The sequence below is a fragment of the Solanum pennellii genome, chromosome 4 (genome assembly GCF_001406875.1).
Source record: "Solanum pennellii chromosome 4, SPENNV200".
Lineage (NCBI taxonomy): Eukaryota > Viridiplantae > Streptophyta > Magnoliopsida > Solanales > Solanaceae > Solanum > Solanum pennellii.
The window spans coordinates 63,867,481-63,887,763 of NC_028640.1; positions in this window are offsets into that span (position 1 = coordinate 63,867,481).

Consider the following 20,283-nt stretch of genomic DNA (forward strand, 5'->3'; position numbering starts at 1 on the left):
GTTCTATTCATGTGATACTTGACATAGACTTATAGTGTAGGTGAGGGATCATGTTTCTTATATGACTAGTGTTGGTTTATACTAGCTTGGAAGATGATGTAACGCCTTGCACGTGTCAGCATGTGTATTGCAAGTTAACTCTGACGGAAAGTATTTAAGTAGATATAGTAAGGTGGTAACTGAGCTTAAAGTAAAAAATTAAGTGCTAAGTTGAAGAAAAAGGAATTAACATTCATAAATTGAAATAAAATAATCGAGTTGCTTGCTTGGCTTAATTTAAGCTAGCAGCTGCATCACCTACTTAAGCTATAATATAGTTAGTGGGCCAAGTTTGATGGACCAGATTTAGGCTTATATTAATAGGCTGTAACTTGAAGCCCAAACATATTAAATGAAAATAAATTTTGAAAGAAATCCCAGAAGCCAAATCTTCCAAGGCCTAATATGGATAAAGCCCAAGTGAAAGCAACTAGGTGCATCACCTAGTTTGACCTTTTGAGCTGCTTGATGTGCACAAGCAGGTGCAACACCTACTTGACCAATAAGTGGCTGAAAATGGACCCCAAAAAAAGGAGGTTCTAGAGGATATTTTTGTTGTCAATAAAGCTCTATATATATATCCAATATGAGCAGATATTCTTCACCCATTTTAACACATAAAAATAAAAATTAACTCCAGATCTCTCTCTCTCTCTCTCTCTCTCAAGGATTAAACCAGCAGCCTTAAAGTTTCCTAGGGTTCTTGAAGAAACCCTCATATCTGCAAACCAAGGTAAGTGAAAACTCATGGATTTAGCTTAATTCTCCCATGGATGATTACGAAAACATTATTCATGCTCTAATATAACTACACAGGCAGAATATATCTAGCAGCTACTGCTCAGTTCCTTAGTTATTAAAATATCTTTCTTTCTTCTTTGGTTCAAGTGTGAAAGGAAGCTGAAGTTCTAAAATAATTCAAGTTATAAGCAGAAGTTGCAGACACTGAGGTAAGGTGACTGCTCCATTTTTCTCTTCATTATGTATGAGTTTGAGTGAGGAATTAGTGGTGTGCTTTCATAAAGAACTCAAGGGGGGTGGTGAGTTCAATACTTGGTTGTATGATAATTAATATTTGGGGATGTTTTATGTATATTACTGTTGGCGCAGCTTGGTTGATCTTGGGAAAAGGATGTATAATGTATGTGATGGATTAAGGGCTGTATGGGCTCATTATCAGTCAAAGTTAGCTACTGTTTTACAAGACTAACGGTGTCATAGCTGCTAATTTTAGTTTACCATGACTTAAATTGTAGATTAAAACCAAAAAGGGGAGGCTGAATTGTGATAGTATTTCAGTCCGAGGATAAGGTATGTAAGGCTATTCGATTCTATATCTCGTTGGAATGAAATCTGATACCTGCAATTAATATCAATGAAGTGAATCTCATAAGTTCTATTCATAGAAAAGGAAACATAGTGACAACGTACTATCTCCAAATAGATAACAATATTTCCCCCTCTCCGTAGTGCATAGAACTAAATCTCATAAGTTCTATTCCTAGAAAAGGAAACATAGTTGCAGCGTACTATCTCCAAATAGATAACAATATTTCCCCCTCTCCGTAGTGCATAGAACTACTTCATTATCTGTTCACTATTTTATACAATGTAATTATCCCCCATGTGCCGGTATAGAAATGGTAATTGCAAAAGCAAGTCTGTAAATCCTCCTCTTTGTTGTTTGAAGTCAATTGTGTCATTAATACCTTAAAGTAATGTGTTGATGTTACATAGCTCCTTATGTCATTGTTATTTCCTTGAAGTATTATTTTCATGTCTTCTATTACTGGTCCGTACATCCATATCTCCAAAATGATTATGACCGCCAAAATAACATCTCAAAAAAGTTATGAACGATATACAACAATCTCAAAGATTAAACAATCTAAGTGAAGAAATCTATATAATTACAGGTGGCAGCACAGAGGCAAAAGCCTAGCATGGGTCGATCCCAACTAGTACATAAGGGTGGCAGCTCAGGGGTGAAAGCCTAGTATGGGCCGATCCCTATTGGTATAGAAGGGTGGCAGTTCAGAGGCGAAGGCCTAGCATGGGCCGATCCCAAGTTGTGTAGTTATGAGGACCGCATCCCAGGGTTGATACGCCTAGCATGGGTCATCCTTTTCTACCACTGATCCACAGAAAGGAAAAGAAAAGAATGTAACTTACTTGATCCTACAAGAGTAAGCAAAGGTGGTCTTCTCTCCTAATCTACGCAATCATATGTTGCTATTTGATTTTATTTGAGCTCTCTTATTACATATGCTATTGCCGTGAATATTCAGTACATTTTTTGTACTGACGTCCCTCGTGGGGGACGCTGCATTTCATGCTGCAGGCACAAGTACTCCAGCTAGTAGACCTCCTCAGTAGGAGCACACAAAACTCTGCTACTTTTGGGTGAGCTCCGAGTTGATTCAGAGCTTTATTGAGTCCTTGGTAAATTTATTTTGTCATTGTATCGTAGTTAAGGGTAAGGCGGGGTTTGTCCCAACCTACTCTAGTCTTCTATCTTTTAGAGGCTTTGTAGACGTATGTATATGGTTCAGTTGTGTCTTAAGGAGTTGTAGCCTCAACGGAAAAGTCTGGTATATAACTTTTGGACCTACTTATGTTGTTTTTGAGGCGTGACCATCAAATTGAATAGAGATATTACAGAATACATTTAAGCATGCAGTAATTCATCAACCATAGTCTAGTTGCTCTTATTTGCTATATTGCATGAGAAAAGAGTCGGAGCACCCTAACTATTTTTTTTTAAAAAGCTAATGGTATGGCCAGACCTCTATCTAGTCAAGACCAAAGGGAACACTCTATGATTTTATGAATCATGATATAACTTTATAGGTACCTGACATTTACATGTTATTAGTGTTCATTTTTATGGTGCGTTCAATCTTTACTAATTATTTTATATTTCAACCTTCAAAGGGCATCAGGCATTGAGCGTGATATAACACAAGCTAGTAATGAAGGCAAAGTTGACTTCGAACTTCTACTACAAAAATGAACCTTTGGATTTTCTTTTTTCTATTTTAACTGGGGTATTTATATTGATCTAGAGGGAATCAAATCCCCAATAGAAAAACATCTATAAAAATTCCAAGGAGATTGAAGAGAGTATATGGGGAAATCAATTTTATGTGCTTTCAGGTGAGTAAGGAATATGAGCAGAATTATCCCACCCGTAACCTAACTCTTAAGACAGTGTTTTTTTCCCTTAATATAAAGAGTGGTTCTATAGGATATCTCAAAATTTCCAAAGATGATTTGATATATAATCATATATGCTACATGTTCTAAACTCATATATATTTGTATGACAATTGTCCTTTATGGATTAATTTCTCACATATATCTAATGGCAAAGAATTCTTGCATTATCCGCTTTGGATCACCCTTGTTAATTGTCATATGTTTTCATAGGACCTTTCCCTACATGTTATTTATTGCATTGGTTACTTTCCACATGTCACTTGTCCATATTGTGTGGGTACTGCGGGCTAATTGATCATATGGTATGGGAAAAATTAGTGCTCGTGGGTTATATTAATCATATATCACTTGTTGACATGTCATATGCATCATAAACTATTTCTATATATTTTACAGGCCTTATAGCTTTTCTGTCCATGTGTCATGTGCTTCACTTGCTCATATTTCATGTGTACTCATTGCTATGTTAGTCCACCTATCTATGCGGTACAACTCACTTGCTCAATGTGATTTGTGTTTCGTAGTTTATTTTATTATATGTTTACATGCCATATAGTCTACATGTCTTAGCTTATATACTCATGCATCATGTGATCATTTAGTCAATTCCTACATTCCCTAGAGTTCATTCACTCACATTCTACCTTATAGCTCATATGCACGCGTACACCTTGTATTTCAATATCTTAATGCCCGTATACCTTGTACACTCCCTTTTGGGCTAGTCTGCCTATGTGTCATGATGTCCAATGTAACTTATTCATCCGTATACTATGCCCCTTTGTGCTTACTGATTTGAGTTTTGAAAAAATTTGGAAAAATATTTCCTTGTATCATTATGTAGTGAAGATTTTGATCAGAAAAGATTAGGCATATATATGTAAATTTAATCAACCATAGATATATTACTTAGCATAATTCCCTATTCGAAGATGAGGCATAAAAATTTAGAGTTTATATTAATAGCTAGGCGATCTTATAAGAAGAACCTCGAAAAAGTGTCATGAGATAAAAGAGAAGGGAAAGTACTGACCCTATAGGTTAGCCTATGATTTTGTGTATTTTCCATATACAAAAAATTGGGAGATACAATATTTATTCTTGATTTTTAAGGCCCGGAAGATAAGCTCAAAATGTGTAACCTCCATTGAAGTATTAGGGAAGGAATAAAATATGACATAAGATACTTGGGAATAGAAGATGGTAGCGATCCTAAGTAACCCTCCTCATTAAAAACATCAACATAAGGATCTGAGATCATGTCCCCTTATATGATCATAAGTCCTACTAGCATTTGTATGAGTTCTATTTGTGTATCATCAGTGAATTATATGATTAAGAAAGGGGTTTAGTTTTTCATTTTAGTATTTTATGAACCATATCTATTGAGACTTCATGCTAGACTTGTCTATACGTGTTTTAGATTAGTCATGGATTTGCATAGTCCTATTTACGATGGGAACACTTGCAAATTTCCAAATGACAGTCCTAGGTTAGCCAAACTATAAGCATCACCTATCATTCGAGGATGAATGATCATAAGGAGGGGAGGATGTAACACCTCGTATTCTACGTGAACTAGTTCTATGTATATGTCGCTTAAAAGCTTCCTTGTGGTATAGTTATGGACTCGGTTTCCCATGCGACTGGTGACAATAGAATATGTTAGAAGTTGTAATACCCCGTGCCTTCCAACACATATACGAATAGTTGAACTAAAAACCAATTCAAACTCGGCATATTAAAGGCGGTATTCAATATAAAAGTCAAAGTGGTCAAGTGTGTATTTAGTGTTACGTTCTTGTAAAGAACTTATGATGTGGAACATGGTGTAAAATAATTGAGGTGCTTGCTTGACTTAACTGTGCTTGTAGGTGACAAGTAGGTGATGCACCTACTTAAAATTAATGGACTGTATTTTAAGTGAAAAGGGAAAGTAGGTGATGCACCTACCTAGAATTAGTGGACTGAATTTTAAGTAAAGGAGCAAGTAGGTGATGCACCTACTTAGAATTAGTGGACTGAATTTTAAAGGAGAAAGTAGTTGATGCACCTTCTTTCTTAAAGTAAAGAACCATACTATTTCCCCATTTATTAAAGGGAAAACGTCCAAAATGGCCTCTAAAGCATCAAGCTTATCATATCTCCTTTATATTACTTATTCTCCAGAAATTACTCCAAAATGTGCGTGTTTACTCTACCAAGTGTTAGCATGCAAGATTTAAACTTGTTTCGTTGTCAAAGTACCCCTAGCACGTATTTCCATTATATAAGTCAAAGTGATCCTAGATTACACATGGTACATATGTTTATAGGATGGATATAGATCTGCCCATATCTTGCCAACTTGCTTTAATTGTTTGTAGATACGTAATCATGTCACACGTTCATATGTTCCCTTTCTTGTTATTACTCCCATTGTGTTAGACAATAATGTTACCTCACATGATCATTACTTGATCAATTGTACGTTTAGATGTACTTACTTGGAATATGTATCTGTCCTTAAGTTGAATCTGCCCTATTACCCCTTGGTTCCACATGCATGAACATCTTGTATTTGTATCATATAGTGTTCAAATCTCTTGGCTGAATGTTAAATTGTCCTCACAGGATGTGCTTCAATTTTTTATGTTAGAATGCTTACCAAGTCATATAAGCTCCTAAGTACTACGTTCAAGTCACACTTGCTTCCCATGTCATTGTTATTATCGTAAGTTCATATTCATATGTCTTCTACTACTGGTTTGTAGTTCCAAATCTAAATATGGATTATGACCACAAGAACAATAATCACAAACAAGTTTTGAACATCAAAAAGAACAATCTCAAAAGAATTATGATTATTTAAAGAACAATTCCAAAAGAGTTATTAACTGAAAAACAACAATCTCAAAGATGAAAGAATCTAAGTGAAGTAATCAATATGATTATGGGTGGCAGCTCCGGGCGAAAGCCTAGCATGAGCCAATCCCGATTGGTATGGAAGGGTGGCAGCTCAGGGGCGAAAGCCTAGCATGGGCCAATCCCGATTGGTATGGAAGGGTGGCAGCTCAGGGGCGAAATCCTAGCATGGGCCGATCCCGACTGGTATGGAAGGGTGGCAGCTCAGGGGAGAAAGCCTAGCATGGGCCGATCACAATTTGTAGAATTATGGGGACAGCATCCCAGGGGTTAAAATGCCTAGCATGGGTCATCCTCTTCTACTGCTGATCAGCTGGTCATTCGTATCATATGTTGTATAAAGATTATAAAGTACATGCTAGTAAAGAAAAGAATGTAACATGCACGATTCCACAAGTACAAAGTACAGGTTGTCTCTAATCCTTATATATTTCATATTTGATTTCACTTGAGCTCTCATGTTACATATGGTTGTATTATGCCTTACATATTCAATACATTCTTTTGTACTGACGTCCCTTATTGGGGACGCTATATTTCATGCAGCAGGTACAAAAACTCAACTAGTATATTTTAGCTCCAGGTTGATTCGAGGCTTTGCCGAGTCTTTACTATGCATATTTTCATAGTGGTACCATCACGGATTCCAGTAGAGGCTTTGTGGACATTGTAAAGTTATCATCTGTATTCATATTTTCACTTGTCACATATAGCGGTTCAGCTAGTCAAAATTTATTATATATGAAGCTTCATCGGTAATCTGCATAGTAGTTTACTTTCTCATCACAGATTACTTGTAAAGCATGTGTTCATAAGGTACTTGTCTGCCTCACCTAGGGTTAGGGGCTGACATAGGAACTCTTTGGTCTCAAGCTTAAGTAAGAATGAAAGGAAAAGATAAGGATATTGACAATTCTACTACTCAAATCATCATCCCCCACTTAAGGTAAACCCATCAAAGGGCAACTTATCTCACCCAAGAGGACTTTAACTTACTTACCTTACTAATCATGCCCAACATTCCCCTCTTTTCATTTAAGCATTAGACAAACTCTTTTAAACATCACCTCATTCCATTTAGAAGGAGGAACCATTTCTCACTAAATTTTCACTATTAGGTGAGAATTTAAAGGAATCAAATAATGAGTGTCTAAGTCACTCCAATTCATATCCATTGCTAAAAGTGGTTCTAAACATGGAGAAGTTCAAGGAAACTAAATGTAGGAACATTAAGGGAAAACCTTACCATCTAGGCACATTATCCCCCACTTGGGGTGAGCTTAGTTAACTCTTTATCACATCATACCTTATCATCACTTTGGTGTAATTTGAAACCCACCATGCCTGGGTATCACTCTCTTCAAATGAACATTCTTAAAATCAATCTATGAAGCTAACTAACCTTTTTAAAGTTAGTCAACATCAATTCACTTTTTCTCCCTATGAACCAAAGGGCTCATGCTACCCTTCAAGTCAACCTTAGAGCCAAACACTATCCCAACTCATGGAATAAAATCCCTTCTTCCTCGCTTAGGAGTAAGCCTACACAAGAACTCAAATCCACACAATGACAATTATAAAGCATTACTCATACAATAGGCAACTTTCAACTCACACTACTTACGATATTCCTCCAAAACTCCTCAAGTCTACACCATAACTTTATACTATCATTGCACATAACCATAAAGTAACTCATTATCCAAAAGAGGGACTTCATTCAACCATGAAAACTCTTATCATGCTAGAACTACATCACAATACAACATTCTCAATATAATGTTTGAAATCTCATAGGTCACATATAGCCATAATTGGCATCACACAATACCTTCCAAATCCACCTTCACATACACACTCATTAGTCACAAAACCATAATAAGCATAAGAACTCACCTTTTTCTCCCTCAAGCCTTGAGACATCACCCTTCCTAGCAATTAGATCTAGAAGACCACCAGACAAAGGGAAATAAGAGAGCATACAGAGTTAGCTTTACGAATAATACAAAAGTAATGAAGAAAATAAAACTTCTATCGTCCTATAGTCTCTCGCTCATAGATGTGTCGCGACCCACACCGATCAACAAGACTCTACTAGACGTGGCATTATGAGACTTTGAACCCGAAGATCTGTTTCATAACCTCATTCTCTGATACAAAATTTGTCATGACCAGGGAGTAACCCCGAGACGTAACACGACATACTTGACCTCTCGGAGACCTTATACAATCCTTACTTGACCTCTCGGAGACCTTATACAATCCTTTAGCATTCATTCATCGCATTATCATAAAACTAGTGCGGAATTAAAATTTTTTGTAATATAACACAAAACTAAAAAGTCACTTCATTTATTAACTATTAGTACATAGTTAGGACACTAAGTCTCGTCCTTCCATCTTAGACACGACTTTAATAGAATAGGGACACGACCCTTTACATACAAAGAACATTTTTATACTATTACATGAACTTAAGTAAACTCTTGACATGAAGGTCCTTGAGTCATTAAGGACACACTCAAACTTGGGAATAGCTATTCAAACTCTTCATCCAAGGAAAGATCCAGTAGTTTGATCCATCTACACTTGGTTTAAGAAAAATGAAGAAGATGGTATCAGTACAAGAATGCACTAAGTAGATAACCATGCGAAAATATGCTTTTTAAGAGGACATTTAGTTAGAATCCATGCATCATGTCTATTGTAGTAAAACTTCATAAGTATTTGATACAATAAGCACAATATAGTTTGCATACATTATATTAGACATGGATACCATTCACAACAACACATAGCCATTTATCACATTTAAGACACATCAATATTTCCAATACATTACCTTTCCTTTTTCTCTTAACTCCTTTACTTAAAGCAATCCTTAAGTAATTTTTAGTGCAATGCGTCAGTAGTGTCCTAAACATTGATAAGGACATAGCACATCATGAAACATAAACTGCACATAAGAACCATCACCTAAGACAACCCCAAGTCACACTAGTGCAATGTGCAAGTAGCATCCCATAATACTGTTCACACCAAGTGTTCCTATGAAGTCTCCCTAGCCTAAGTCACAAAATATACATTTAACCTTAGACATAAGACCCACATACTTAATAGACCTTATATAAGAACTCATTCATTTACTACATCATAGTCATAATCCATTTAGTCTTTATGGACATCTCAAGAAAACATAAGAGTCCATACTATAAATATCACCATAATGAAACCATAGAGAACATTGTATATTTGGAGTTCATTTCATCAATACATCATAACACCTAACTCATAACCCCAAATCTATGTCTACTAGGAGAGAGTCCTAGTTAGTGTTCATCTTCTTACTTTCAATTTTTCCTTTTAATATTCAGTAAACTTCACCATAACCGACATAGACCGTATGAGCTAATATGGAATCCGGTGTCAACCCCTCACACCGAAAGGAGGGCATCTTACTTGGCAATATAGGGCATTAACATCGTAATAACATCTAGGTGGATCCACTAGCTAAGGTTCATATGGGGGAACATAGTTAAGGAACTAAGAGGTTGTTACTAAAAACCCTCTTTATGGTAATTCACATTGTAGTTTCCACCTCATTAGAATATAGAGAGAAGATTCCTCATGAAGAGAGCTCTCTCATTGTCACGTTCACTCGGTGCTAAGGTAAATTCCCTTTTTGAAGAGCCTTTATGTCTTTATTAAACATTAGTTCATAAGATAGGCCTTAGGGGATTAACTTCTTATATAACATGTACATAGCTCATAGGTTATATGATGAGTTTGTCCTTTCATCAAATCATGTGAGAATGTCCTTCCACATAATCATAACATTCATAGCATAGTCTAGTTTAGAGTACAATTGAGGAAACCTCCCTTCAACGGATCACAACTCATATCATACTCATAGTTATGCATGGGGGCCTCATGATTACATAATAGCAACAACATTGTTATTGAAGAAACCTCCCTTCAACGGATCACAACACATTTACAATATCTCCAAGTCATGAACAACTCACATATAAAGCATTTAGGGATTATGGACCACATACCCACTTCATCATTGGAGACAAAAACACATTCAATATTTGAATAGACAACTCCTAACATGTATAAGACACACATTCATGTAGGGTTATATAGTAGGGGTCATTCCACCATAGTACTTATCACAGTCAAGCATGTAGACCATACCTCTTTCCCTAACATTCTCATTCACATTACACCTTAATAATGATAATAACATTGAGGATTATATGCATAACCTTTATGGTACAACTTCATACTCATGATCTTCATAATACATTTCACTTTACATCTAATGCCCTCAAGGCCAGAAATCAGCTTTTCACAAATTTCCAGGTGCAATCGACGGTTACCATCGATGGACCATAGCCTGACCCACGATCCGTACTGCACATCTGTCGTTTGTGACTGAAACTGTCCCAAAATGCAGCCAAGAAAATTTGACTAAGTGTCGAACGACGGACGGGTCATAACTCTTATAAAAAAATGAATTAGATGTTCCATGACCTATGAAATGACAGATAATCAAATTATCTTTCCATAGCCATCATGTTTGCTAAAATCAGACCTCTGAGTAAAAAGTTATGCCCGTTTTAGTGAAGGCCTGTCGAACAGACCCAACCTACGGACCGTCGATTGAACGACGGCCCGTCAGTCCAGCTCATTGTTTGGTTTGACAGAAATTAACTCAGGGGTCTTTTGGTCTTTTCTCACTTTGTTTAAACCCTAAGATACGTCGTTTGACCCTAAATCGTCAGATTTTAGTTAGTTTAAGCCTAGAAACATAACTAAAACTTACCTAAGTCAAATCATTAATCAAAAACTTAAAAAATTAGAAGCAAGAGAGGAGAAAAAGGTCAAGAGCCCTAGTTCAAGAAAGCAGCAAGGTTCCAGAGTTCCATCCCAGAAATTTAAATATTTCTCCGTGCATTTCATCACCAGGTATGTGGGATTTCACTAGTCGATTCCTTTTACCCATTAGGTCCCTATTTTTCAGTCAGATTCTTGATTCTTTTCATGATTAAACCTAGGGTTTCTAGATATACAACAGAATTTCATGAATTTATTAAATATATGTTCCAAATCAAATTTCTGTGTTATTATTCTGTTTATCGCATGAATTTTAGAATCCTTGCTATTTATTTCTTTAGTTCTTGAATTACACATGCTAGATTAGATATTTCAGTTACTCATGCCTCAGTTATAAATGCATAATTACCAAATTAATTGTTGCATTCCCAATTTGCATGTTTAGTTTTCAACTACCAGATTTTACATAAACTCAGTCAAAATCAGTTAATTACATAATTCATTGGGAGTAGCATAATACCGAGTTGGAGTAAGGTTCAGCGTACCCAATTAGTCCCAGAACTAATAGCAGATAGGTTGTAAGTCCCCTCTGTGGACATCAATTTAGTGATCTCGCCAGCATGCCTTTATACCTCTAGCAAAGGTATATTGGGTCCTCTCGATGGGGCGTATACATCGGACTCCATATTTAGCTCATGTGTTTTATTATCGGTTATTAGTAGCTCCCACAATCAGTCAGACTCTAGTGCATTGACTATATTTACAATTCAGTTATCATTTAGTCTTAGCATGTTATAAATTTGGTCATTGCATCCAGTTAGCTCAGAATTTAGTATATCATGTTCAGATCTATCTTTGTGCTTGTTCATTTATGTTTTATTTCAGCTCCACTCTATTCTACATGCTCAGTAACTTCAAGTATTGACGCATACGTGTGCTACATCTTCTCGTGATGTAGGTTCAGGTTCTCAACATTCAAATCACGCATAGATCGATTTCCTATCTCCAGTTCAGCAGATTCAGTAGTGAGTCCTCATTCTCTGAGGACAATAGTCATGAGTTCATTTCATTCTTTTAGTCATTTATTTTCAGTTTTTGTTAGACTTAACTGGGGCTTGTCTCAACATTTCTAGTCAGTTAGATGATTATTTCAGACATAGTTTCAGCTTTGTGTTGAGTTAATAGTTTCTTTGTATTAAATTCATCAATATTTCATTTGTCTCACTTATAGAATATGGGTATTCCCCATCTTTTCAGTTTAAATTATGATTTAGCTTCTGCATTAAGTTTATTATCTTTAGTATCCTCAACAATTCATAATCGATAGCTAAGGATAGTAATAGCATTAAACAATACATAGCAATCTAAGCATAATTCCATTAACACCCATCCAAGATCACAAACCCTCTTTATAGGTTAAATCGAGAGATTAGGGAGATCATGGGTTCTTCAAGGAATTACATTGAAAATCTTCTTAATAACCTTGAGTAATTTATCATTAAATGTCTTTGAAAACCATTTGACAATGAACCCATGTTTAGATCGGAAATTGGGAGCTTTAATCATAGAAACTCTTTGGAAAATCGTTGATAGAACTCCTTGAATGAAAAGTTATCCAAGGATCAAGAAAACCATACCTTATTGATTGAAGACCCATAAAAATTGGAGAAGAAATCGGTTGAAAACCCATCTTCTAGCTTGAGCTTAAGCTTGCCTCCAATGGTGTCACACCTTAAATCCCACTAAGACAGACAGACAAGCGATGATGCCCTTAAAGCCTGAGAGTACCAACCTGTAACCTGTGCTTAATATGCATATAACTATAACAATCGTGTGACAAGTTCACATAGGATGCAGCAATACGAACCAACATAAGTAGACCCAAAAGTTGTATACAAGACTTGGTCGTTGAGGCCACGACTCTTTAAGACGCAACTGAACCATATACAACAAAGCTTCTAAAAGATAGAAAACCTTAGAGTAGGCCGGGACAGACCCACCTTAACCTTAACTACAGTACAGTACCAAAATGAATTTACCAAGGACTCAGTATAGCTATGAATCAACCTGGAGCTCACCAAAAGTAGCTGAGTGTCGTGTGCTCCTAGTGAGGAGGTCTACTGGCTGGAGTACCTGTGCCTAAACTTGAAATGCAGCGTCCCCCCACAAGGGATGTCAGTATGAAAAAATGTACTGAATATGTAAGGCAATAACATATGTAATACGAGGGTCAAATGAAATCAAGTATCAATATATGAGTGTATAGAGCAGGAGAGAAGACCACCTTTGTTTATTCTTTTGAGAATGTAAGGGTGGTGTAATGCACCGATGTCCTCCTTATCTATCTCCTCATATTCGGGTTGAATTGATTTCCTCCTATTCTCATTTTCTACCTTCACCAATCTTTCCTCCATACCTCCCATCCTTCCATTCATTTCCGCTACTTGCTTAGAGAGTTGGTGGGAACCTTCCTGCTGTTCTCTGAGCTATTCCCAATTGGACTTGTATTTGACATGATACCTATAAAACTCAACAAACAAGATTAGTAGCAAAAGCTTCACATCACTCGTATGTAACTCTCAACTCACCTTCTATGGTGTTGTCTCAAAATTGATAGTGAAAACTCAATTCAATCAACTCAAGATCACCTATCCTTTGTGATGGAATGGATTCTTGTGACTCTTGAAAGAAGGATGACCCAAAAATACTAACAGACTTAAATAAAGAAGGTTATCAACGAATTAAGATGTGGAAAGTAGAATAAAGAAGTACCAAAGGATTCTGACTCAAAATAACAAAAGTAGAAGAATTTTGTTACTTTATTTGAAGGATCAAAGAAATGATTTGATGATTAAAACTAGTTAAAAACTAATAAAATATGTTAGTTAATTGTTAAATAGCTAAAAAATATAAGAAAAATGAGTTCAGAAGAAGAAGAAGTGAATTTGGACACTTGGAAATATTTTAAGCCTCGAAAAGTTCATTACTTGTAAAACTTTGATTGGATGATATGATGATTAAAATTAGTTAACAAGTAATTAAACATGATAATTAATTTTTCCTTGTTGAGGAGTTGATGTTAAAAAATGGTAGAAAAAGAATCACGAAGTTTGGACACTTAAAAAATTTCTATGTCCAAAAACTTCCCATACTTAGAATAGGGAAACTTACATAGATATACTATAATAAAAAATATTTATCATTAAATCAAAAATATTTTCTTTTCACTTGATCACTTTTAATTCATTTATAATACAAGTTTAATACATATTACAAAGAACAATTTATTATTCACATATAACACAAATTTTAATAATGAATAATACAATTATCACACATTTTAATACACTTATAATATAATGTGACAATTTTCTTACCAAACAAACATGATATTTCAAAAAGCAATTATAATTCATATATATATTGCATACATAATTCACTTTTAATACATATTACAGATTTAACAAAGCATTACTATAAATGGTAATAAACAAAATATATCGCTAAAATCAGTAATTATTTTTTAGAATATATTAATTTATATAATTTTTCCCTTAAAATATTTGGGGTGGAAAAATCTGCAGGTTTTTTGGTCTCTAAAACTGACGCAAGTGTGACTGGGCAGTGCTGGCAGGCTGTCTACTGCGCTGGTTGCTGATGCAATGCCGTGTGGCGCTGGCGTGGCAGATGGTGTCTGATGTGGCTGCTGATGTGTTGGTTCATGTGGAAATAAATTTTTTTATATTTCTTTTTTTTTCAAAATTCCACTAATGGATCCCAAAAAATACCTTTGACCAACTTTGATTTTAAAAGTTGGATCAAATGTACTTTCTTCTTTCTTCTTCTTCAAGAACAACTTAAAGACACCAAGCACACACACTAAACCTCAATACACTCAAATCAACTCAAAGTTGGCTCAAAATATAGGATTTTCTTCCCTTCAACTAAGAGAACAAAGACCGCTAATTATTAAATTCCAATTTCTCCACTATCAAAAAGACCAACTTTCAAAATTTAAAAAATTTGAAAAGCTTGAAACCCTTCAATGGTAACTTCACTTCTATAACTCCAAATTGAACAAAATTGAAACCTAGACACGAAAAGAACTAGGGAACAAGGATCTAATGTCAAAAACAACAAATCAAAACAAAAATACCTCAGATTTTTTTGGACGATTTTGGACTTTTTATTTTTGTTTTTGCAACACAAAGACTAGATTTGTAAAAACAAATCTAAACCATCTAAACCTAGGCTCTGATACCACATGATAAAGATCAAACAAGGAAAAAAACAAATTAAATAAAGAATATGTAGATTAATGCTCAAGGATCATGCCTCAAAACCCATTAAGACGGACAGGCACCACCTGATGCCCTAAAGGCCCGAGAGAACCAACCTGTAACCTGTTCTTACTGTGCATATAACTATAACAATTGACAAGTTCACCTAGGATGCAGCGATACAAAACAACATAAGTAGGTCCAAAAGTTATATACAAGACTTGGCCGTTGAAGCCACAACTCCTTAAGACACAACTGAACCATGTACATACGTCTACAAAGCCTCTAAAAGATAGAAGACTAGAGTAGGTTGGGACAAACCCCGCCTTACCCTTAACTACGATACAATACCAAAATGAATTAACCAAAGACTCAATAAAGCTCCGAATCAACTTAGAGCTCACCCAAAAGTACCAGAGTTTCGTGTGCTCCTACTGAGGAGGTCTACTAGCTGGAGTACTTGTGCCTGCTGTATGAAATGCAGCGTCCCCCACGAGGGACGTCAGTAAGAAAAAAATTTACTGAATATGTAAGTCAATGGCATATGTAATACGAGAGCTCAAATGAAATCAAATTGCAACATATGTGTGCATAGATTATGAGAGAAGACCACCTTTGCTTACTCTTGTAGGATCAAGTAAGTTACATTATTTTCTTTACCTTTGTAGGGCATGTGATACAAGTGACCAGCTGATCAGTGGTAGAAGAAAATGACCCATGCTAGGCGTATTAACCCCTAGGATGCGGTCCTCATAACTACGCAACTTCGATGGCCCATGCTAGGCTTTCGCCCCTGAGCTGCCACCCATCTATACCAATAGGGATCTGCCCATGCTAGGCTTTCGCCTCTCAGCTGCAAACCTTATGTATCAGTTGGGATTGACCCATGATAAGCTTTCTCCCCTAGGCTGCCACCCGTAATTTATATTGATTTATTCACTTATATTCTTTAATCTTTGAGATTGTTGTTTATCAGTTCATAACAATTTTGAGATGTTATTTTGGTGGTCATAATCATTTTGGCGATATGGAAGTATGGACCAGTAATAGAAGCCATGAAAATAATACTTCAAGGAAATAACAATGACATAAGGAGCTATGTAACATCAACACATTAATTTAAGGGATTAATGACACAATTGACTTCAAACAACAAAGAGGGCGTATATACTATCACGATTCAGCCCCCCTTTTTGGTTTTATGTACAATTTAAGTCATGGTAAACTAAAATTAGCAGCTATCACACTGTGAGCCTTGTAAAACAGTATCTTACTTTGACTGTTAATGAGCCCATACAGCCCTTAATATATGTGTATCACCACACCCTCATTCTCTGTCCATCACATACATTATACATCCTTTTCCCAAGATTAAACAAGATCTGCCAACAATAATATGAATAGAACAGCCCCAAAGATTCTTTATCATACAACCAAGTATTGAACTCACCACCCCCTTAAGTTCTTCATGAAAGCACACCACTAATTCCTCACTCAAACTCATACATAAAGAAGACCAAAATAGAGCAATCACCTTACCTCAATTTCTGCAACTTCTCCTTATAATTTGAATTCTTTTAGAACTTCAGCTTTCCTTCACACTTGAACCAAAGAAGAAAGAAAGGTATTTTAATAACTAAGGAAGTGAGATGTAGCAGCTGAAAATACTCTGCCTATGTAGTTATATTAGATTATGAATAACATGCTAACATGTTTTCCTAATCATCCATAGGAGAATTAAGCTAAATCCATGAGTTTTCACATACCTTGATTTGCAGATATATGGGTTTCTTCAAGAACCCTAGAAAACTTTAAGGTTGCTAGTTTAATCCTTGAGAGAAAAGAGAGACAGAGAGAGCTGAAGTTAAATTTGATTTTTATGTGTTAAAATGGGTGAAGAGTATATTCTCGTATTGAATATATATACATCTTTATTAACCACAAAAATTCCTCTAGAACCTCCTTTTGTCCATTTTCAGCCACTAATTGGTCAAGTAGGTGATGCACCTGTTTGTGCACATCAAGCAACTCAAAAGTTCAAACTAGGTGATGCACCTAGTTGCTTTCAATTAGGCTTTATCCATATTGGGCCTTGGAAAATTTGGCTGTTGAGATTTCTTTCAAATTTTAGTTTCATTATTAGGTTTGGGCTTCAAGTGACAGCTCATTAATATAAGCCTAAATCTGGTCCATCAAACTTCGCCCTTTACCTATATTATAGTTTAAGTAGGTGATGCAGCTGCTAGCTTAAATTAAGCCAAGAAAGTAGGTCAATCATTTTATTTCAGTTTCTGAATGTTAATCCCTTGTTCTTGAACTTAGTACTTAAACTTTTAACTTTAAGCTCAATTACCACCTTACTCTATCTACTTAAGTACTTTCCGTCAGAGTTAACTTACAATACACATGCTGAAATGTGCAAGGCGTTACATCACCTTCCGAGCTAGTTTAAGTCAACACTAACCATATAAGAAACATGATCCCTCACCTACACTATAAGTCTATGTCAAGTATCACATGAATAGAACTACCATATACATAATACAGGCCGTCACATCCTTCCCCCCTTAAAACATTCGTCCTCGAATGTTAGCAATGTTGTCCAGCCCAAACAAGTTAAAGCCTATGTTAGTACTACTATTAATCACATTGAACATACAAACTTATATTTACTTGTCAACGCCTCCACTAATATTTTGATCTTTCTCAGCAGTCTTGAAGAGATGAGGATACTTCAATTTCATTGCTTCTTCCGCTTCCCATGTAACTTCTTCTACTTGTTGGTTTCTCCATAGTACTTTTACAGAAGCTGCTTCTAGCCGCTGCTTTATCATTTTGACTTTTTCCATAGCTTGATGAACAAGATCTGGCCCAAATAAGGCAGGTTCACCTGTTTCGAACCAGCCAATTGGGTGATATACACTTTCGACCATATAAAGCTTCTTAAGGTGCCATTTTAATGCTCGAATGGTAGCTATTGTTATAAGCAAATTCAATAAGTGGTAGGTGATCATCCCAGCTACCCTTGAAATCTAATATACAAGCTCGCAACATATCCTCAAGTGTCTGAATTGTATGTTCTGCCTGGCCATCCGTTTGAGGATGAAAGGTTGTACTTAAATTCACTTGTGTTCCCAAACTCTTTTGAAATGACTTCCGAAAATATGCAGTGAATTGAGCTCCTCTATCAGATATTATAGAATTGGCACTCCGTGTAATCGAACTATCTCTTTAATGTACAACTGTTATGCCTCGTATTTTTATACGTAGTGCGCGTCATGATCTAGTAGACGTAAGTCCGGGGAGTGAGATTTTATTTTAAGTTCCAAGTGATCAAAAAAATATTAGGCAAGGATGTTAATTCCAAATGTGATATTAAGTATGATTTTGCTTATGTAAGTGCCATTAACTTTAAGTGAGGGATTAATTAGTGGCTGATTAGGATTAATTTAATCCAGTGGGCCCCACCACTCAAGGCAAAAATAAAAGGAATCAGATTGGGAGCTGGCCTTAGTGGGACACGTGTAGAAGGGGGCTGCCTCCACTCCATACTATAAATGAGGTGGTGAAATCCACTCCATACTATAAATAAGGTGGTAAAATGCATTGCAGCATATCATCTTCTTCACCACTTGGCTTAGGCAGCCATGGAAATGGAGAAAACCAACCCTGCAACTCATGGCCAGCAGCTGCAAATAATTTGGTTAGTAATCTCTTTGCTTGGTGTGTTAATTCTTTAGAATACCTTTTTTAATTATCCGTTAATATTAAGAATGGGGCGTGACCAGTAGCTTAGGAAGTTTGTTTTAGTTATTGAATGTGCTAAGTATGAACGGAAACCATAATCGGATTATTAGTGGTGTCGTGTTAGTGTTTGGGCTGTTTTGATTAAAACAAACTGCGGGTAATTCTGTTTTGACGTCATGTATATGTTAATGTGATTATGGGTATATACTCCAAAGGATGGATACGATAAGGTAGATGTGTTGCGAATTATAAAATGAGTTATCGCTCGTTGTGTCGTTGCTTCGCTGCAATGGTTGCCGAGACGGAACTGTTTTGGGGGGGGGGGGCTGTTTAATATGATTTGTTGGTTTATATGTGTTATTGGTATTGCTGTGGATAATTTGGGTTGTTGTCGGATTGGGACGAAGTAAGGAAAATAGGGGAAGTGCTGCCGGATTTTCGTTAGATTATTAGTTAGCTTACAAAATAGTAAAGCGCGACGTTTATCTAATTGCGGCACGATTGTTGCTTGTTATTGATTAATAGCTTGAGCAGTAAATATTGGACGTGCGGGTCGACTATACGGTATGTAACGCTATCCCTTCTTTCTTTGTTTGGCATGACCTTTAAAAAATGAGCGAATAACGGACAGGTTTGATACTTACGTCTAGAGCGTCTAGGTGACGTATATTCTTGCTTCCACAACTTTTCCTCTATATATCGGCTATGTCTAAAGCTATAATGATTTCTCATATCGATGGTAGTGCTTCTTAGAGTCATTGAGATTTTACATTTCCATATCGTATTAAAGGTTCATAATCTTGATAAAACGTTAATCTTTGGTAATACTCCTTGCTGGATCACGTTGATTGTTCGATTGAGTTATAAGAAATGATTTTAATTGCATATGGTTGCTCATAATATTCTGCTCGTGCATAGAGTCATTTATCATTTAACCGAGTCCCGGGCCAGGTAATGTTCGTGCGGAGTTTCTTGCATATGTCACCGAGTTCCTCACTAGAGGGCCGGGTATGTATATTATATATATGATTGGTGATGAGGATGGTTATGATGATGATGATGACGGAGATGATGTGATGATTATTTTGCCGAGCCCCTTACTAGGGAAGCTGGGCACCTTATATGTTAAAGATATGCATGATTTTCACTTAAAAGGGTACATGTGTAGCGATATTTTGTTTCGACTTGCCATATTGGTATCCTGTCATCTTTACCTTATGCTTTACATACTCAGTAAATTGTCCGTACTAAC